Source organism: Acomys russatus, chromosome 7 (genome assembly GCF_903995435.1).
Source record: "Acomys russatus chromosome 7, mAcoRus1.1, whole genome shotgun sequence".
Lineage (NCBI taxonomy): Eukaryota > Metazoa > Chordata > Mammalia > Rodentia > Muridae > Acomys > Acomys russatus.
In genome coordinates this window covers 57,041,916-57,056,266 of record NC_067143.1, presented here as the reverse complement: position 1 = coordinate 57,056,266, position 14,351 = coordinate 57,041,916, and the positions used below count along the sequence as shown (strand labels likewise).

Below are 14,351 nucleotides of genomic sequence, written 5' to 3'. Positions count from 1 at the left end.
CTCCCCCAACATACCATCCTACCCCTGGTCAGTTCTTCTGTACTGCCCAGGGGAGGTTCAGGCCCTGCTTTCTCAAGTGGTCAGGGTAAAAGGGAGGTGAGGGAGTTTCACCCTCACTGATGACTCTACACAGCAAACAAGAGTCAGGGTGGACTCTCCCATGCTCATACCCCTGTGGCACGCATATCCACCAGCTAGGGGTAGGGTCAACTTTTCTGCTTTCATGCCCCCAGGGTCAGCTATCTCATGATGCCCAGGTAAGAGATGAGGCCACTTCCGCACAGGCCTCAGACATCAACCTGTCCCTGGGCAGTAGCCCAAATCAGGGACATTCACCTGGCCTTTGGTGGTAACAGACTCCCTTCTACTGTAGAGCCACAGACCCAGAATTAGCCCTTAGTAGCAGCACAGGCCAGGGCCCCACACTGGCCACAGGTAGTATCACAATAGTCTGTGCCTCACTACCCTTGAGTCTCCAGTTCTGCCTCCTTTCATTGTGTCCACGTCCGTCTGTTTCTCTTTCTCTTCCATTTCTACACCACTTACTTGTTCCTTTTAGTGATACCCAGGATCTCTGAGTGCCTGAGGTTGTCGCAGGAGTGGTGTCAGAAGTGCTATGCTCCACTCATGCTTTATGGCACTGAGCAGGAGTCACCTCAGGCATGGTCTGTCTGCTCCAGGCCTTCGGGGGCCAGACTGGTGGTAACCTCGGGCTATCTCACTGTCCTGGCGCCATGGCATCTGTCTAGTGGTTGTTTAGGGCTTGCTCTCCACCCAGCCTTCCTGAGTGGCCCCATGTGAGGATCATCTGTCTCGGGTTCACTCCCACCGGGGGGGAGGGGGTGGCATGACTCCTGGTGTAGTTCTTCTAGTCTCTGCCTTGCTCCCAGTCAGGCTCACTTGTTTCAGGAAATGTAGGTTACTGTAACTAGGCCTCCTACATGGATGTAGCCAATGGGCATCTCAGGCTTCATGTGTGTCCATTAGTAAAAGGAATGTGGACTGTCTCTGACATGGACTCTGATGTCTGCTTTTTGAGCAGTTCCTCCTTGCAAGGCTGTCTCACCAGGCCACAGGAGAAGAGGATGAACTCACTCCTGATGGGAGTTGCTGAACTGAGGTGGGCCAGTAGAAGGGGGCTCCCTTTCTCTGAGGAACGGGTGGCGGGGGGAGTCGTGGGGGAAGAGGAAAGGAGGATAAGACCAGGAAGAAAGGATGGAGAGGAGTACAATCGGGATGTGAAGTGAATAGATAAATTAATTAACTTAAAAAATATTCAACAAAAGCAACAAAAGATGTTGTTTGGGCAGCAGCCCAAATCAGGGACATTCACTTGGCCTTTGGTGGTAACAGGCTCCCTTCTGCTGGAGAGCCACAGAGCCAGAATTAGTCCCCAGTAGCATCAGAGACCAGGACCCCACACTGGCTACAGGTGGTATCACAATAGTCTGTGCCTGACATTAGACATAGCCTCTCTCCTCTCTGCTACCTACCGACATTCATGTGACACAGAAGCCATACCTGCAATGCCTTTAGGAGCAGGTTGCAAAATGTAAGTTTTGTAATAATAAATTCACTAGCTATTTTAGGGATTTCTTCTATTGAACTTGTGTAATAATTCTCTTATTTGTATTATCTTGTAATCACCACATGGAAACCATTTAATTTTCTTAAAGTTTAAATAAATAAATAAATAAATAAACAATGGTCCCCCAAGCAGCGTTTCTCAGCATTTACTTGTCCAATGAGTAATGAGCTAAAAGGAGACTGAGAAAGAAGGATAAGGAAGCATTGAGGTAAAAGGTGAGCATAGCCTGATTTAGACCATTGCTAGCTGAGGCAGGTGCTGCCGGAGCAGCTGAGTTCTGTGGTCACAGAGTACATAGACATATGCCCATGGGAATCTGTGCACGACAAGGTAGAAAAAAGAAACAGAGTTTAATCAGCTTTGGAAGGCACAAAATTATGTTAAGAGCCCACAAAGGAAGACCTGATGTTTGCACATGCCCTTGATTACCTCCTGCAGCTGATCATATTACACACAAAAAGCACAGGAGGTTGGAGAATGGAACCTTCACGGAAGCTGTAAGACATTTCTTTTTCCCTGAGGGAGGCCCTGGGAATGTTTATTGTTTCTTGGCTAGTTCTCATTACCATTTTTTGGTCTGTGAACTCCTAGGCAAGACAATGTGGGCTAGAACAGGACCTCAGACTGAATAGCACCTTTAATGGATAAGGTGTGCTGGCATGCCAAGTAGGTGACTTGTATTAAAATATTCAATAAGATCCGGTTTCCAGGCCAGCTCACCCCGTTCAAATGGAAGTTGACCTCTTAGTGTGGACCTAGGTTACCCTAGTTCTTCCCTGTTACCCCATTCAGCCATTTCTCTATTTCTCTGTGACTCCCTCCCAATCCTGCAGAATCACTACCCTATCAAGAACAGCACAGCCACTATTCCTGGCTGTGACACAGGAGGCTACATGTGTTCTCCTTCCCATCCTCCATTCTGGTCTCTCCAGAGTACTCGTAAAGCTGTCACTGCATACCTGCCTAGCCATTCTTCCTAGCCTACCTCCATCTACTTCAGACTCATCTATATATGGAATCAGGGTACCTCTGCCACTCTTCATGGAAAAGGTCCCCAAGTCCTGCTTCAAAGACCCTGGGGTCTTGAGGATAATGAAGAAATTTAGAGCTGAGCATTAGGATGTATCTTACTTACTTCACGTTGTCACATTTGTGTCTCTGTGTTAATCTACTTCAGGAAGAATTTTTCCTGATGTACTTTGAGAGGGGCAGTTTTCCATTGAGAGTCATTGTATTGAGCTTTATATTCAATAAAAAAATTGAATTGCTTGGCTACCCATATAATATTTGTATATAACTTTAATGCCAATACATAAAAAAATGAAAGATAGATTCTGATTTCAGTAACAGCAATTCCAGAAGTCCTGCAACCTGGGATACACTGTCAATTACACCACATCAAGACTTGGACTAACTCTTATGCAGAAGTAAGGGCACTAGGCACTGGCTGATTTTCCTTAACCAGTCCTACTGTGTAATCTTATGTCATAGATATCCACAGGAGAGGAGATGTGAGAATCTGGTGACATTTTAAAATAGAGTCTTTTATGTTTGCTTTACCTAATATATTTAGGTTTATTATTTTGTTATAATCCATTTTTTAGAATCTTACATATACAGTGTACTATAATAAAGCCTGCTACTTTCCCCCTCCAACTCTTCTACAAATTCTTTCTCAGAAGAACCCCTTCTGACTTCATGTCCTCTTTATGCTTTAATAACCAAATAAGTCCAATTAGTTCCATCAATATGTTCATGGGTAATCTACTTGTGGCCAAATTCGCAAAGGATAATGACTTTCTTCCCAAAGAAGCTATCAATATTTTTTAAATTGTCAAGAAAACAAGATATAGTGTTATCTTTTATATTTTCCAGATTTCAAATCTCATCAATTAGGGATGGAGTCTCATGAGTTCCTTTCCAAAACGGTTGGAATCTTGGCAATCTTGAGCTTGTCAAGTCTTAAACAGAAAAACCATAGCCGCTGTGAGCTTATGGATGCGATGGCTATAACAGGCCCATCTTTATTAATATAGCCCTCAGTGAGACTCAAAATATCACTCTGTACACTGTACTTGACTATACTAAGGGTGTGCTAAGCTCTTCCTGCTGATGACAATACAAATTTTGCATGTAGTACACATAGTAATCTATCTAAAACTTACGGGGAATCTCCCTCTCTGCTGGCTAGCGTTCAGTTTCAGGGGAGCTGTGAAGGCAGTTTGGGAAGAAAAGACATCAGTCATCTAGACTGCTTATGAGGCTTACCAATTGCTCTCTTTGTTGGATATGAGGCCTATTCCACAGGAGACTCATGGATTTGTGCAGCTCCCAATTTTAATCAGGGAGTCTTCTTATTATGGAGGATAGTGGTTAAGGCAGAGGCTTTGATAGTCCAAATTGTTGATAATATGCAACTGTGAATGCTTAGACAAATATGGGAAATATTTACCAAGCTTCCCACTTCAAGCTTGGAAACATTGCAGGAGATGGTGTAAAAAGTATGGAAGGTGGAGGATGGAAAGGGTGCTGTGAAAGGAAGGCCTCTGGATAAGGCATGACAGTTGTACACAAGAACTCACTGAATCTACGGCCAATAGCATAGCCCTGAACAAGACTGATCCAGTTAATATTCCACCATAGGGTGGGGTGGGGGCTCCTATCTCCATCCCTGGCTGGTGAGTCACTGGCAGTTGATGGCTAATATGAACACTCATGTTTCTTTGGCAGGTAGTGATTGGCAGGTGGCCCATGTGTCAGTGGATGATCCCACATCTATATGCATATAGGCAGCACTACTGGGACTCACTGTGTTTTATTTTATTTTATTAATTTATTCATATTTCATCTAAATTGTTATCCCATTCCTTGTCTCACTGTGTTTTTAAAAGAAAAACAAGAGGGCATGAGGTAGGGAAATAGATGTGTTGAAAAAGCAGGAGTCATAAGGTGAGTCTGACTAAGATATATTTTATGCATGCATAAAATGTCAGATACTAAAAAGAATAGGAAATGTACTCTAAAAAACAACAATAACAATACCCAGACACTCAGTGCATAAAAGACTTTTAAACTAATGAGTAAATAAGGTTATTGTCATTTATTCCATTTCCATCACTGCAAAAGGGGGAGGGGAAGAGAGAGAGAGAGAGACAGACAGACAGACAGACAGACAGACAGACACAGACACAGAAAGACAGAGACAGAGAAACAGATACACATAGAGAAATAAAGAAAGAGACTCTCACAGAGAGAGGGTGGGGCAAGAAGTCAAGGATCATTCTCCTCCCTGCAAAGCAATGGCATCAGTCAGAGCATCCATAAAAGCTGACACTTACAAAAGGAGGGAGAGTGAATATGGTCTATATCAGATGGACATTAGACAAGCCTGTTGTTGTCTGTATTATGCTTGGCTGACTTTATTTAATTTAAATTTTGTGTAAACCTCAATAATACCCTCCTAATAATCTGTGAGTCACCACTTGAAATTATTTTCTATATTTTTTGCCTAATATGATACAAAATCTCAGGTTCATGTCCAGTGAGTACTTCCTTTTAGGATTTGTATCTAAACTGCTATATTAGAAAATAAAAATGACAAAGAGAAACTCTAAACAGTGTGACTCTTATCCTATTAAACACCTTGTGGAAAAACCTTGTGTGGTGTTACATGCCTTTAATCAAGCACTGGGGAGGCATGGGCAGGCAGATCTCTGTGGGTTCCAGGATAGCCTGGTCTACAGAATCCAGGATAGCCAAAGCTACACAGGGGAACCCTGTATTGAAAAACCAAAAAACAAAACAAACAAAAAAGCAAACCAAACTAACCAAACAAAATCCTTGTGATGAGAATGTTCAAAAGTTATTTAAAAGATTGTTTGATTGCTATACTTCTTTCAAAAGCTACACATTTTACTGCCCAGCCTTTTTTTTCTTAGCGCAGTATTACATAGCAGAAGTCCTCTGATGAGGAGGAACAATTCTATTTGTGAGACATATTGGAGCTACCTTGAGTGTACATGGTGATGACAATGAGTATTTCTCAGAACTCTCCTCAAAGCCCCAGTCACTTCCTTATTCCTCAGGCTGTAGATGAGGGGGTTCAGAGCTGGGGTGACAATTGTGTAGAAAACAGAGAGGATATTGTCTTGCTTGGGACTGTGGTAGGAACTGGGTAGAACATACATGACTGTGAGGTCCCCAAAGTACATGCCCACGACAGTCATGTGTGAAGAGCAGGTAACAAGGGCTTTCTTCCTGCCCTCATTTGAGGGCATGTGGAGAACGGTGAACAGAATTTGTGCATAAGAGAAAAAGATGGCAGTAAGAGGGAGAATTAACATGAGCACACCTGCCGAATAAACCACAAGCTCATAACTAGAAGTGTCTGCACAGGCCAGCTCCAGCAAGGGAGGCATCTCACAGAACAGATGTCTGATCTGCTGGGATTTACAGAAAGGATACTGCATGGTGTTGATGGTAAATCCCAGGGCCGTCTGGAATGCCAGCATCCATGACGTGGCCACCATGAGCCAGCAGACCCTTGGCCTCATGAAGATCATGTAGTTCAGAGGATGACAAATCGCCACATACCTGTCATAGGCCATGAAGACTAGAAGAAGGTCCTCTGCACCACCCACTGAAAATTCCAGGAACATCTAGAGGGCATAACTTCCAAAGGAGATAGTGTTGTCTCTCAGAAGAAAATCCATGATAGCTTTGGGAGTAATGACTGATGTCAGGAGGAGGTCCATGAGAGAGAGCTGCCCAAGGAGGAGATACATGGGCACATGCAGCCGGGCATCCATGGTGATGACCAGGAGCAGCAGTCCATTGCTGGTCAAAGCCAACATGTAGAGTACTGTGATAGTGGCACAGAGCAGTTCAGGAAAGCCACTGTCATCCAGAATCCCCACCAAGATGAAGCCACTTCCCAAGGTCAAATTCCTAAAATCCCTTCCGCATGGTTTCTTTGGTTCGATAGAAAAAGATGGCTTGGTGAAATTCTGTTGATATGGATTCCAGTTTGTAGTATCAGAAACCCCTTATAATAGCAACATGACTAAAACAAGATGGCAGCTTTCCTTTTTTATTTTCAAGTTTCTTGCTTTCGATTGTACTTGATAGAAGTTCTTAAGACAGGTAGTGATATTGCTAACTGGAAAGTGATATTCAGCAGCTCTAGACTATAACAGAGAACCCCTATGAGTCCTAATTGATTATCTAATGATAGTTTTAAGAAGCTAAAATAGTGATGAGACTGAAATGGCAATGGAACTCAAAGTGAAAGTAAATCTAATACCGTAGTTTAAGTCTTTAGGATCCGCTTTGTACTCATTGCAATAACATGTTCAGGGCTTCACATTTCATTAGTTGAGGGGAAAATTCCTTACCTCAATTGGTGAGAATCCTAGCTGCCTGGTCACCCCAGCCTTTTTTGGGCTGCTTAAAAAAGAAGGAGGATCTTCCTATCCAAATGGGAAGGGCAGGTGTGGTTTTCTTAAGCAGTGATTAATTGGTTTGTTTGCTAAGTTTGTGATGTACAAGACGAGTCCATCAAGTGTCAGGTGTCAGAGATGTTCTATTCCTTCCTCTCACCTACAGATGCATTCTGGAGATGGCAGTGAGGACATCAAGGCAGCTAACATTGTTTGGCTAGCTTCATATGGGGCAAGACAATGGCTTTCCTATTGTCACTTCTACATTAGATCACTAGAAACAACTTTCACTTGACAGGTTGCCTGGGTGGAGGCCCTCTCGCTTCCTGTCACTTTTTAGATAGCTCTTGGATCTTGATGCTCAGTTTTCTTCATCTCTACTGCTGTCTGTGAGCGAAAGTCAAAGTTGCACAAGGCAAATAGAAATTCAAAGAGTTGACAGAAGGGCCTCTTTGTTCTCCATCTAATTGTCTCTGGGCCCAGAGTAAACCAGGGCCTCATCCAGGAGCACTCTGTCTTCTGATCTCATGATCTCCTCATTTTTCTTCTCTTGTTCTTTTCTTCAGAAGGACTTATCTCCCAGCTGAATGCCCCCTCCCCTGCAATATTGGTCTAGAAAGTAGTTAAGTTAATGAATCCCCTTGGGTTTGTTTCTTGGCTTCCTTTCCTGATGTCTTCTGTCACTAAGTCAATTCTGAAGATCTAGGTTTCTCTCACCCTGGAATGTGGGATCTAACTTCCTCAGCTCCCCATGTAGTGAGATGGTAGGTGTATACTATTGATCTTTCATAGATACTGTGCAGTCAGAATTGAAATATTGACAAGCCATGTTTATATTCCATCTGCATAGACCTGCAAAGGTGCCTTGGAGGACCAGTTTAGAAAGTTGGAGAGAACCAACAGATGGAACAGATGATCAGGAACAATACTGTGGGAAGACTGTAAAAATATTGGTGAAATACTTGATATACTCACCTGACAGTTTCCCAATAAAGCTTATCACTTTAAATAAATAGAATATACAAATAACAGCTTAAAAGTTAAAGTAGCTTAACATGACAAATAACTATGCTGACACAAGTTACTAATACTTACAGTATTACAGTCATTTGCTGAGAACTATTCCCAGAGAGGAACTGAGACGATTGCAAGCAGATGGCAAGAAGTACATAAAGGAAAGGGCTCACATAGCTGACCAAACTTGAATATAGTAATGAAGAAGAAATGTGGATTGTGTGCTAGGGACAGGCATTAGGCATGGAGTTGTCATGGTATTCACAAATTCCATCAGAATGATATGTCAGTTTTTAAATGGTATCAATTACCATATATTATATTTCTTCTATTGAGTCAGTGCAATTTCTTCTGCATGGCATTGCTGTAACCAACAAATAAAAACTTGCATTTAACTTTTTTCAAGTTGAAATTAAGAGATAGGAAAGCTTAAATAGCAGTTTTCAGCCTATATTAGTGAAATTAATGGCTAACGACGGGCAGACCGTGTAAGGAAGGAGGATAAGAAATAAACCAGGTGAGAGGTGAGAGTGTTCCCAGTATAAAGTGGTGATGACTGAGACAGGTTCTGTGCATTCCCAGAACACTGAACAGCCCAGCTCCATGGTCATGGCAACATAGGCACATGCCCATAGAAAAGTGTGGATTAGAGAATAGAAATGAGAAGTTAGAACTGACACAGCATGGAAAGAGCCAATAATTAGATGTTGAAGAACAAAGAAGGAAGACCTCACTTTACCCCACTGAGTTGTCTGCCTCCTTGTAAGTTGGTAACAGCTCCCAAGAGAGGCACCGGAAGGTGGTGTATATGGAGCCTCACAGGGGCCATGGACATCTTTAGGTACTTGACAGAGACTCCTCAGAGGTCTCCTGCTTCTCAGCTAGTTCCTGGAACAAGCTCTTCGGGTACGAAGCTCCTTGGCAAGGGCATTATATTACCTCATGGACACATGCTTGAACGGAGGTATAACAATTTGAATACATGAGTTCTAAAGAATTCAGATTTTATGTTGTTTTGTTTTTCTTTTTTAATTTTTAGGGGTTTTTTTTTCTTTCAAAAATTTACTGGGAATTTTATACATGTATACAATGAAATATGAACATCCTTGGTCCTATTTCCCTGTCCAACTCTCCAAAGACTAAACCCAAGTAGACACCCCAGACTTCATGTCCTTTCTTAATTGATTGTAAATACTTACTAAATCCAGTTTAGTGCCCCCAGTATGTAAATGGCTCTGGGGTCATTCCCTGGAATATGGGCAACATACCAGTGGCCACATTCCCACAGAAGAATAATTCTCCACCAGAAGCTGTGAGCTTCCAATGGCTTCTCCGCTTGGTATGGAGACGTGAGCTTATCTCCATTCAGGTTGGAATTTTGGCAAGCTTCATCTTGTTCAGTATTGTATAATTAACCAAAACTGCTGTGAGTGTTTTAGTACAACCATCATATTATGTACAGTTATTTGTGAACCCTAAACAGTAAAAGCTATTGCAGTTGTCCTCAGTTACCACAGTGACACAACAAGATTCTACTGCTGAAGATACCACACACACTTCAGGTACAGTGCATATAGAAATAAATCTCAAACAAACTAGGAAACTAGAAAACTTCCTCCTGGCTTTCACAGTGCCAGAGGTGCTGTGTAGGCTGCTGAGAGAGAAAGGGCATTGATGGTCTTCCCAGAGCTGGATTCTACTTACTATAAAGGTTGTCAGTAGATACAGAGGATGCCAGTCAGTCATCATTAGGAAGAGGAACAATAGACATGAACAGCATATTGGTCAAGGAAACAGTGCTTTTAAAAATGAAGAAACAAGAGCAAGAAGAAAAAGTCCAAATGGAGAAATGAAAATAAATGCTTGCTTGGAAGATAAGTTTGATCAGATAGCATCCTCACGGTATGTGATAAAGAAGGATTGTCTGTTTTCAAAAAACCAAAAACATAAGGAAAAGGCATGGTGATAAACAATGTAAAATCAAGCACAAAGCATGTGTGGGCCAGCATTTGAGAGAGAGAGAGAGAGAGAGAGAGAGAGAGAGAGAGAGAGAGAGAGAGAGATTAGAATAATTTTTCCATATTGATGTGGCTTAGAAAAAAAGGAGTAAAAATTGCTTCAGAACATGTGTAAGAAATGTAGAGTTTATTGTGCAAATATGCCAACAGAAGTAAGAAGAAAGAAGGGCCTTCTTGCTCAAGACACTCATTTCACTACATTCCACCCACCTCAGCAAAGAATGTCTGGGAAGCTGGCTTTCCTTCTACTCAGACATATCTGGAAAGAGGTTGTGTTAAAGAAGAGCTAGCTCTTTGCCTCATTGCGAAGACTGCAGCCTTACAATATAATGTTTTCTCCAAAAGGAAAGGAACAGAAGATACAGAAACAGTTATGTCAATAAAACTTGTCAACAGATACAGAAGACAGAAGCAACCACAGGACAGGAGACTTTCCTTTTATATTTTAATTTTGTTCATTTATAGTTAAAGTTATAGTAAATGTGATGTTTCATTTTTTTGATCTTCTATAAATCAGTTTTATATTAAAATTGTTTCAAATGGGAAAAAAACAAACTTGACTTATGAGGTAAGACATGACAATTGCCACAACAATGGCGTGACTGTCTGTCGGGATGACCATCTGATTTCTAATTGGATTAGAGATCCACACCACAGGCTAAGATTCATGCCTAGTACTGTAAACTTGATGAAAGTCAGAAACACTGTCTTGTGTATCCTTGGAACATTGTCATGACCTGGTATGTTTAGCGGACAAGATTAGCAGGTGATGAATTAAAATCATTAAAATTTGTGTGTTTAAAATTCTCACTAAGCAAGAGATGTAATGAGATAAATGAGCCTGGTTTATCCACGTGTTCAGGTTTGCCAAGACGTTATAGACATTAGATTAACCTTTCGATCTAAAAATAATCCAAGGAGAGATTCTTGGGTGAGAAGAAAGGTTTACATGAGTAGCCTTGGAACTTCCACATTCAGAAAAAGACAGGGACTCATAAACGTTAAGAGAGAGGAAGGACAGCAGGTTGCCAAGAAGAGACTTGATACCCTATGAGCATATACAAGGGGAGGTAATCCCCCTCAGGAACAGTCATAGGGGAGGGGAATAAGGGGAAAATGGGAGGGAGGGAAGAATGGGAGGATACAAGGGATGGGATAAACATTGAGATGTAACAAGAATAAATTAATTAAAAAAAGAGAGTGAAGGGAAAGAGGAGGAAAACCAGTAACTGAGAGGAAAGGAGGGGCAGGAGAGAGTGGTCAACAGTGTCAGTGTTTCTGAAAGGTTAAAGGAAGACTATAAGGTAGGAGTTAGTCTATATAGGACACAAATGACTTTGGTGATAACAGCCTTGTCTGGGATTGAGTACGCCTTGCAGAGAGAAAGCAGATAAAGAAATTCCCTCTGTGGCTGATTGGTTTATGTAGACAAATTAAATAACAGTTTCAATAACTGAAAGAGATAGAGCATAGGACAGGGTTTGTCAGTGATGGAGCAATCACTATTGATTGTAATACAGCACAATTGAAGAAACCATCTCAGGAGGAAATTATTGTTAAGGAACAAAATTGGGGGAAGAACAGTCAAACTGGGAGCCAGGATATTCTTGGAGATTAGGAGTTGGTAGACAGTTGGCATGAGAAAAGTTACCCTACGCTGTTCAAATATAGATATATGCAGGTGGGTGGGAAATTCGGAGAGGGGAAGGGGATCTGTGGTTGAATAGTCTGTCTTAAATGAAGTGCTAAACAAAGTCGTAAGATGAAACCAAAGGTGTAACACAGTGGCATACTTATAAAAAAAAGGGAACATTAGTGGGCTTAGGAAGTACAACAGAATACATTCTTCTGGTATGCAAGGCTGAGCATTATAAAAATGCCTGCACTGTAAATTAATACTCATATTCATATTGCCACTGAGTTTTAACATTGTGGACAGTAGGATTAAAAATCCTCTTAAAAAAAGTAACAGCCTAGACTAGAAGCCATTGAAGAGAACTCTTTAAAATTATGACACTGATGACACTGATGACAATTGATAGCTTCTGGTGAGGGTGCATGACTTGTTTTTCTTTAAGGGGCCAGGCACTCAAAATTTGACCATTGTCCAGGGAGTATATAGGCAAAACAAATTGGACTTTCTTATTATTATTATTCTTTTTTTTTTTTATTTTGAGGCAATCACGAGGGGCCTGAGAGAGAGAACCTGGGAGAACTAGGAACTGAGTGTTATTGGGATGCATGATGTGAAATTTCCAAATAATAATGGTGGCGCATACTTTTAATCCCAGCACTTAGAAGGCAATGAGGCCATCCTGGTCTATAGGGTGATTTTCAGCACAGCCAGGACTACATAGTGAAACCCTGTCTTGAAACATCAGAAAAAAAGTTGAAAAAAAAAGAAAGAGAGAGAGAGAGAGAGAGAGAGAGAGAGAGAGAGAGAGAGAAAGGAGGGAGAGTCTAGAACGGTGGAGGTCCTCTCGTAAATGTGCACCTATAGTTCATTAGGTAACTCAAAAGAACACAAACTGAAGAGAAGTGGGGCAAATTAATGGGAAATGGAAAGATTATTTACAGAGAAAACTAAAAAAAAAAGTGGAAACTGAAGAAAATATGAAGCCCCATCAATTTTTTTAAAGATTTATTTTTATTTTCTGTCTATGCTTTCCTGAATGTACGCATGTGCACCACATGCATGCCTGGTGCTTGGGGAGAGCAGAAGAGAGCTTCAGATGCCTTTTAACTGGAGTTACAGGCAACTGTGAGCTTCCCTGTGGGGGATGCTGGAAAGAGAACATGGGTCCTGTGTAACACTAACAAGTGCCCTTAACCACTGAGCAATCTCTCTAGCTCCATTTTCACCATTTTTACATATCAAATTAAACTATAAATTTATAAATTAAATAATAAAATAAATGTAAATATAAAATAATCCAAGGAAATCTATAAAATACAAAAAATCTTCCTAAATAAATCATGGGAAATTATATTCTAAAAATAAAACATATTAGAAGAAAATATACAATTTTAAAAACATTTTCTTGTTTTAAAATTTTATTTTATAGGTATTAAAATGTTAAATGACAAATTTTAATAGGAATTGTTACTATAGTTATAATATAGTGTTTCATCAATCTTAAAGTTATAAAAACATAAATGAGAAAAATATAAATTATGTAAAGTAAATTAAGAGATTTAAATGTTATAATGAACACATCTATAAAGACTTCTATGTAAAATGAATTATAAAATGTCTAGCATTTTTAGAAGAATATTTTTAATATAAAGAATATACAGTTGACTTTAACCTGAATTTACATAACTCTATCCATAAGAAAGTTACCAAGGAAAATATTAGAGTTATACATTTTATTAATATGAACACATGCAGAACACACATAAAGCATCATTACACATTTAATAGTGATAATAAAGCTAGTTACATTACAAAACACCTGAGTGATATTATTATATACTATAATTTCCAATTTCCAGGGCAATTTTGTCTCAGAACTGTTAAAATCAGTGATATAATTATTACATTCCAGATGTCTAGCTGACAATGCTTATATGTGTTGTCTCAGTCCTCACGACAGTGCTTTGAAATGGGTGTTTTATTAGTGAGAATTTATAGCTTTCAAACCTTGGTTCAGAAAGGCTACATTCCCATACAGAGTTAACCAGGTAAGTGAGATGCACTGAACTCCAACCCTCGTGTTCTATCGCCAGGCTTGAGTCTCCCTAGCATTGCCAGACTTGAGTCTCCCTAGCATTGCCAGGCTTGAGTCTCTCTAGCATTGCCAGGCTTGAGTCTCCCTAGCATGGCCAGGCTTGAGTCTCCCTAGCATTGCCAGGCTTGAGTCTCCCTAGCATTGCCAGGCTTGAGTCTCTCTAGCATTGCCAGGCTTGAGTCTCCCTAGCATGGCCAGGCTTGAGTCTCCCTAGCATTGCCAGGCTTGAGTCTCCCTAGCATTGCCAGGCTTGAGTCTTCCTAGCATTGCCAGGCTTGAGTCTCCCTAGCATTGCCAGGCTTGAGTCTCCCTAGCATTGCCAGGCTTGAGTCTCCCTAGCATGGCCAGACTTGAGTCTTCCTAGCATTGCCAGGCTTGAGTCTCCCTAGCATTGCCAGGCTTGAGTCTCTCTAGCATTGCTCTGTGAGGCCACCACACGCACAGTAAGGAGGGATTCATTCCTGTGTGCCATCAGGTGATGCAACCTACACGGACACTCTACAAAATGACTGCCTGTATCAAAAATTAAAGAATACCCACTAAATGCAATTGAGGCTACCTC

General features: G+C 41.0%; 2 pseudogenes; both read right to left on the bottom strand.

Annotated features, from left to right (window-relative positions):
- Nucleotides 1-1,449: 1,449 nt before the first annotated feature.
- On the bottom strand, nt 1,450-1,543 carry LOC127192517 (uncharacterized; annotated as a pseudogene).
- Nucleotides 1,544-5,592: 4,049 nt separating this feature from the next.
- LOC127192009 (olfactory receptor 2AG2-like) lies at nt 5,593-9,405 on the bottom strand (annotated as a pseudogene).
- Between the last annotated feature and the right edge of the window lie 4,946 nt (nt 9,406-14,351).